Consider the following 8,128-nt stretch of genomic DNA (forward strand, 5'->3'; position numbering starts at 1 on the left):
TTCATTTTCTGTTTTACTGTGAATATTAAATTATAAGTTTCCATTTTTAAGGCCTGCTTTGGCTTTAATTTTTCTATTTCTGGCATTAATAATTTCAACTCTTTTAAGCTCAATTTTGTATGTGTATTATTATTTGCTTCCTTCCTATGTGTTTGTAGTGGGAGTGGGTCCATGTTAACTTAGTCTGACATTTGCTGCGACCCAGTTTCATTTAATGTAATGCGTATCCCTAGATTATAAGTATTAGTAAGCTTAACTTTAAGAAAACTGTTGTTTAGAGACATTCATTGGCTCAATCAAGACTTCCCAGCTTGTAGGTGTGTAGAATATGAATTTGTTTCCATTCTGGGCTGGCTTTAAAGCCCCTCTCTTTCAAAAGAGCAGGAAAGTGTGTTCAATTTCTGATTAGCACATTTTTCTTGGAATATGTGCTTCGGACTGTCAATGATTTGGATAATACCCAGTTTCCATAGGATAGGGCTTTTCTGAACCATTGCCTTAACAAACTAGTGATGGTGAATTGTTCTTAATTTTGACTCAAATTCAGTTTCCCTGGACATTGCAGTTCATAATAAGTATTAGGAATTTCCTGTTATTTGTGAAACAACAGTCATGGGTCTTGGTTGTCACTGTATATACAGTTCCCTACTCTGTACACCCACAGTGTTTTATTTATGTTTGGGTGATATTACTTACTAAAATTATAGGTTTTTGTTTACCCAACTGCCCTTATTTCCCAAAGTAAACTAACATCTTCTAGAGGATGAGAACCTGGCTGATTATCATAGTAACTTTTTACTCCTCAAACACCTAGAAGAAAACTTTTGTTGTGTGTGCCATCCAGTGGTAGGAGTGTTTGTTTCAGACTGACATACCTGAAACCCACACCAGGAGTTATCCCTAGTTGATGGAAATTATCTCTGCCAAGAGTATTCCCCCATCCTGGGAAAATCCACATCAGAATAACTGGTTGATCTGAGGGTACAAGGGTCCAGCTCCCGTGCCTCTACTGGGACATCTCTGAAGGGCTATCCTAGAATCAGAAAACCCATTAGAGTGGCTGAAGCCCCTGTTGTTCTTGCATTCCAGTTCACTTGGTCCCTCTGCTCAGTCATGCTGCTGTCAATAACAGACCCCAATAATCTTTGTGGTACTCTAAACTCAGAGTCTTAGAATCTGACTCCCAGGACAAGTGACCTAAGACAGCATTGTCTAGATGGGAGATTCAATTAAATGTTTTACTTGAATTGGATCCATTTGAGTGATTCTGGACCGTAAAGTCTCACAGAAAAAAAATATAGATTAACAATCTATAAATCTAGGTATCCATTCTTCACTGAGAAGACATTTTAATTTGGCTTCCTCCTGTTGCTACTATGATACTGAGTTACTTGCAACGTATTTGGGTTATTGGATGCTTAAAATTATTATTTTAAAAATGTTACCATGAATTATTGATGCATACTCACTTATCTCATTTATTTTTCAAAATAAATGGTAAGGTTCCCTGTGTTTACATTTGGAGAACTCAGCATCAGCTATACCTGAGGCATAGAACACATAGATGCATCATTGTTACTCCATTTTGACAAGCCAACTAACTATCCCGATATCTTTAATTTCTTGCAATTTCAATTTTTATATCTAAATTTGGAATTTCCTTCTAAACTGTAATTTTCCAAGATAAGATAAATTTATTTTTACTACCATTTCCCCCTGTGACTAACAAGATATTCTTCATGGGGCTGATGCAAAATAGAATTTTAGTTAATTGAGATGTTGATAGGTCATCTTACACAAGTATTCATGAAAAAAGTATTCAATTGAAAAACAAGATGACCCCCATTTAATAATAAATAACATTTTAATGATTCAAGTTATTAGGCCATTTTCATTAGGATAGTTATTCAAAGCAGACTGAGTTTAAAAATTAATTGAAGTTCATTTTCTTCCGTGAAAGTATTTGTCAAAGTTGGAAGTCAGTTGTGTTTGGGTGTGAGTGTACATGCAGGACATACAACACAGCTGAGGCAGCTGGTTAAGTATGTTTTTAATGACCTATGAAGATAAATTCTCTATATCACAAAAGTGTTATGTTTGATGACAGATTCATGTATATATTCAAAAAATTGAGCTTTGTCTATTTCCTATGGGTATTATTTATCAAAAAAATATGAATTGTACACTATAGGAAGATAAACAGAGCGAGTTCAATGTTTTGGCCAAAGAATGCAATATGAAGACAGGACTAAAGGAGAAAAAAAATACCACTACACGAGAGTTCCAATTTGAGTAATACAGCAAATTACCTGTCAGTTCAAACAATGCCCTATGGCAGAAAAGTTTGTAGTGATTTCACTCATTCTTTGGGCTTAGCTATTTAGGGGATGCCAGAAAGCACCAGATATAGTTCAGTCTTCTTAGGACAATGGTACCAGCCAAACAACTCACAGATACATATGAATAAATGCCATTGCTCAGGTCATTAGTGACGGCTCTGTACAGCCTTTGTGGACCCAACTCCACAAATAAATAAGTTCACAAATGGAAGGTGGTTAGAAATACTTCCTGGAGGGTTTTTTTTTAATATTTAATAACCTTTACATTTTAGAATAATTTTGGATTTTTAGAAAAGTTGCAAGATTATAACAAAGAGTTTCTACATACCCCACAGCCAGTTTCATAGTTAATATTTTCAGTAAATGTTTGAAAAGAAGGTGATTCTGCATAGACATATGGGAAGAAGAAATATATTTATAGCATTCACAATACTGAGAGAGGACCCTGACATAAATTAGATCCTCAATAAATATTTCTGATGCAAACAAATAAAACGTAGATTGTGCTCCAATATTACAAGGCCTTTGATTCCCAGGTGAAGTGAGATGTAATAAATCCTGAAGGCAATCGTAAACTATACTCTCAAGGATAATTTGATACCCAGGAAAAAATAGAACTTAACACATTTTTGAAATAATTACAACATTTATATTTATCTTGGAAAAAAGCAATAATGATGATGACAACAAAAACCCCAAAACTGAGTTCGTGTCCTGACCCTCAGAAGACCAAAACTTTTACTTCTTTGTTCCACAAATCGAAGGGATGGTATGTGTAATCAAAGATGTTAAACCCAGTTAATCCCAAATAGGAATGGATTATAATTTGAGTTTATTTTCTAATGGCCAGCATAGTCCAGATGAAGAATACATATATTTCATATAGTTTGTTTTCAGGTCATTAACAAAGTAGACATTTGGAATTTGTGTTGGCTTTCCTAAGTTAAAAAAGATGGTATTCTATATAGTGCAGTTTTACGGTCATTCACATGTCTTCCTAGACATCAAATTTTCCCCCAACTGGTGTGTGAGGTTATACCGAGGGTGAGCTTTTCATTTTTCATTTGGGTTTAGAATTGCTTTTAGCCCATAGTAAAACTGTGATATCAAAAAAAAAAAAAAAAAAAATGGGGAGAAGAAGCCATTAATACCAAATAGAAATAAGTCATGTAATTTTGTCATTTAACATTGGTGAAAATCACGTTCTTTACGTGTGAAATGAGATATTGTAATAATTGAGCAAAATAACACATTTAAAGCATCGAGCACACTGCCTATAACAGAGTAGGTGCTTACCTTTTATTAGGTTACCTCCTCTTCATCTTCATTACCCCTCCATATTGCTTTTCATGACTGGACATTTCTCAGAAGAGAATGCATTTCTGTGAAGAAACTTAGTCTCTCATTACCTGTCCACATTTTAGGGACTGAACTAATTAGAGTGTAAAAAACTCTTTGTTGGGACCTAGTGAGAGGGGTATAATTAGATCCTACATCAGGTCATGCTAAACACATGAAAACAGAAAGCAGAAACCCTGCATCTAAGAGCTGGATTATATTAGATTTCCCTCTGCTGAGAAAAGAATGAGAATGGCTAGCTGCCAGAACTATTTTCTTTCATGGTTCCCAAGAAAGATGTACACAAAGAAGAAGAGGCCAGGCAAATCCTACACCATTTGTTACTATAAGTATCCCCTCTCTCTCCCACCCCTTTCAGGCTCCTGGTGAGAGATGCTTGGCCAAGTGGAACTTGCAAGAACATTCCTAATGAGACTAAGGGGCTTCCTTTCCCATGGGAGTTGGCCTGGTTTCTGATGGCAGTGGCTTTCTGCATCCTCCAAGAATTTAAACAGGATTAATGTAGGAACAAAGAAGGTCAGGCAGCCTTTGTTGCTTGAGGCCCATGTAATTAAGCAACTCTATGGAGGAGCAAAAGGGGAGATCCTTAATAAGAAAAGTGAAAAAGAGAGATCTCCCACCAAACACCCTATCCCTAGTACTATGACCAAAACCTGACCCTCCAGTATTCCTCCTCTATCCACCTGGACTTCACATTAGTTCCTTCATGTGCCCTCCTCCTATTACTAGCATAACAATCAGTGCTTAGGTTATGCTGGCTCTTTAGCTTTCCATATTTAACTGGCACAATTTCCCCAATATTTCTTCTTCTGATTCTTGCTTTCTATTTTCGTAGCATTCATGCTAGCCTGGTATTTGATGTAAACGCTTCCTAACCCATCATTTCAGAGTTAACCTTAGAACCTTGACTAGTGCTTTATAAATCGGCACTAGTCTAGGTGCTAAGATTCTCAATTAATATTTGTTACATGAATGAATGCATGCATACCCTTCACCCTATTCTAATCAAGGTTCCTTTTCCCTGTGTGAGTAATATATTAAACACATAGCTCTGATTCTCCAAAGTTAGGAATATTTTTATTTTCATCCTATTCCATCCCCTTTAATTACGTTTTGAAACTAAATACAGCCATGTTTCCCCAGGTACCCTATCTAATACCACTAAATTGACCAGCCCTACTTTTTCTGCTCTTTTACTCCCCTTTCTGGAATTTCTTTTTACTATCTTCCTTCACATCAAAGTATTCCTGTGAAAATTATTTTCATGTGTTTAAAACTTGTACCTGTATCAAACACACATAATTCCAGAAAAATTATATTTTATTCTTATCTTTAGTCCTCTGAACATATAGCATGGTACCGTATACACTTACTAGCTACATAGTAAATATTCATTTAATCAATATCAATTTCAAAGACCTCATTAAAAATCTTGGCATATACATAGAACACTGAAATGAAGATACTATATAATACACATTTTCTGTGATTTATAGGGATTGGCAAAACGGAAAGACATCAATATGGACTGAAGTCACAGAATGGGTTTCCTGGAAGAGATGCTTCTTGATGTGACCCTTGAAGGTAACACTCTATTTTTGCTAAGGAATCAGCCAATTCATATGGTAATATTATTCTACTTCGTGAATGAGTATGTTCATACAGCATAGGAAGATTCAGAATTGACAAGATCTATAGGCATTTAGAGAATATGGGAGGAAATGAAGAAAGAGAGAAGTCAGCACCATAACAAGGTGCATGTAGGGAGAAGGAATCCAGGTGCCCACAAAGAGAGAATCCTGGACAGGAATTTCAGGTTTTGCCATCTCCATCAAGCTACATTATCACCTGGGCTTTACTTGTCTCATCTGAACAACAAATTTGTTTAACTGAATGGTCTATAGGTCTTTTCAGCTGTAAGGGAGCTGGGATTTCCTGATTCCAACAGCAGGCAAATAGAGCGCTTAAGAGAAAACCACCCCAGGTTTTATCTACAAGGGCCAATTAAAGACAAATCATTTGAGTCACAGAAAGTCTTTCACCCCTTCCGAAGTACTCTGAACATTTCCACACTCTTGAGACTCTTGATATATATAGTCTGGAAGTGAGTGAAAGTTTAAACCTTTATTTGCAGTTAACACATACTGCCTAAGAAATAAAATGATCCCTAAGTATGATTTCTGTGTATAAACTCCTTGTAGCTATTATTGAGCTCGCAATAGCTTCTGCAAACTTCTATTAAAATATCAATAGTATTTTTCAGAGCTTAAATTGAGTGGTGATTTTATTTCAGGCTGATCCTATAAACCACTTTTCTTCAAAGATTCTCTTGTTGTTGCTAAAAATGAAAGCCATTCAAACGAGCAGTGATTGAAACAGTGAGAAAGAAGGAGAAAAAATCAATACTGCATTTTCCAGGGCACTATCTCTGCTTTTGAAAAGAGACCATTAATAATGTACTTATGGGAGAGGCAGCCAGTTGCTCAAAGTGCATTCAGGGGTGAGCTGAAAGGACAGATTTCTGGGAAGCCTCTCGAGAGAGAGATTGCTGAGAAGTCAAAGCTCACTGGTGGAATCTGCACCAAACTGACTCAAGACACTCTGATGATCTGGAGCTAAGTGAACTGCTTTGCAGCCTGGGAAATGTTTCCTCTTGTAACTCATCTGCACATCAGTGGAGACAGGGCTAAGGGTGGTTAAGGCAAAGAGGAAAAATATAAGCATCAGTTCCCAGTGACTCCTGTGCTTATTGTTTCTCCCAGTCTGGTCTGTTAAACCAAGACCAAACTCAGCAGCCAATCTAAGTCCTCAGTAACGGGGTGACCATGATTTCCCTTCTAGACTTAACTTCCGTTTCTCTCCAGTGTTCTCCTTCTGTTCCAAGCTGTTTACTAGGCACAAAAGCGGAGAAGTTCTAGATGAGAAAAAGTCTGTAGTCACGCTTGAAATCTGAGAGTTTTATGGCCGGGCGCGGTGGCTCAAGCCTGTAATCCCAGCACTTTTGGAGGCCGAGACGGGCGGATCACGAGGTCAGGAAATCGAGACCATCCTGGCTAACACGGTGAAACTCCGTCTCTACTAAAAAATACAAAAAACTAGCCGGGCGAGGTGGCGGGCGCCTGTAGTCCCAGCTACTCGGGAGGCTGAGACAGAAAAACGGCGTAAACTCGGGAGGCGGAGCTTGCAGTGAGCTGAGATCCAGCCACTGCACTCCAGCCCGGGCGACAGAGTGAGACTCCGTCTCAAACAACAACAACAACAACAACAACAAAGAAATCTGAGAGTTTTTGGAGTGAAATATGTTTTATAATTGCTAACTGATATCTCTCTTCATATGAAGGAATTCGAGAAAAGCTATATTTAAAAAATATTCTGACTTATTAAGCAGCAGGAAGGATTCCAATATGGAAAGAAGATGCCAAATAATAGTGGTAAAAAGAGAAATATTTCAGGAAAGTAGAGAGGGATTAAAGCCAAGATCAAGGATGAAAACCTATCCTAGGCAGAAGAATGATTAGTACAAATTTATGGTCACAAGAGCTATAATACAGACCTGGACTGAACAGAACGCAGGGTTCTATGTGCTGCAAAGTGATAAGGTGGATTGAAAGATGCCAAAGAATGCCAGAGCCCCTGTTACCGGCACAGAATAGAGAGGTATGCAGTGGGTGTGGCCATTTCCTTCTGAGATTTGAGAAGACTCTAATGTGCGTAACTGAAAGGTGACTGCCCTGTCTTCCTGTAACACAAAACTAACCCATGAAATTCTTCCAGAAACCGTCAGGCACATCAGTGGATATATTTTTCTTTTGGCTGTTTGAAATGCAAAAGCCTTCAATATTTCTTAGTTTGGCAGTAATAGATAATAGCCGTCAACCTGGGCCACAGATGTAAAATGTCCTTGAGTTCAACTTTTGCTCAGCACTTGCTTAGTCACTTGGCTCACTTTTTGTCAATTTCTGGACCTCTTTAGGTCTTAGTTTTTTCAGTGCAAAATGGATATATTAGTACCCAGTTTATGGAACTATTAATAGGAGTAAATGAGTTAATGTTGGCTCATATGTCCATCTGCTAATTAACATGTTTAAAAACTGTACTCCTGATATCTTCTACCTTTACCCCAGGGAAGCTGGCTTCTCCTGTATTCATGTACACCTCAGTTAATGACAACTCCTCTTTCCCAGTTGTTCAAGGGAAAGTATACACAACAACAAGCAAACAAAACTAGCATTGAGCTTCACCTTCAAAATACACCTAGAATTTAAGCACTGATACGATTCTGCTCCAAGCCAGAATCCTTTCTTGCCAGTATTTCTGCAAGTCTCCTCATTACTCTGCTTCTGCTCTTGCCAGCATATTATCTGGCCTCAATGCAGCAGGTAAAATGATTATGTTAAAACGCGTCAAATCTTGTCACTCTGCTTAACAAC

This window comes from Mandrillus leucophaeus, unplaced genomic scaffold, assembly GCF_000951045.1.
Source record: "Mandrillus leucophaeus isolate KB7577 unplaced genomic scaffold, Mleu.le_1.0 Scaffold189, whole genome shotgun sequence".
Classification (NCBI taxonomy): Eukaryota; Metazoa; Chordata; class Mammalia; order Primates; family Cercopithecidae; genus Mandrillus; species Mandrillus leucophaeus.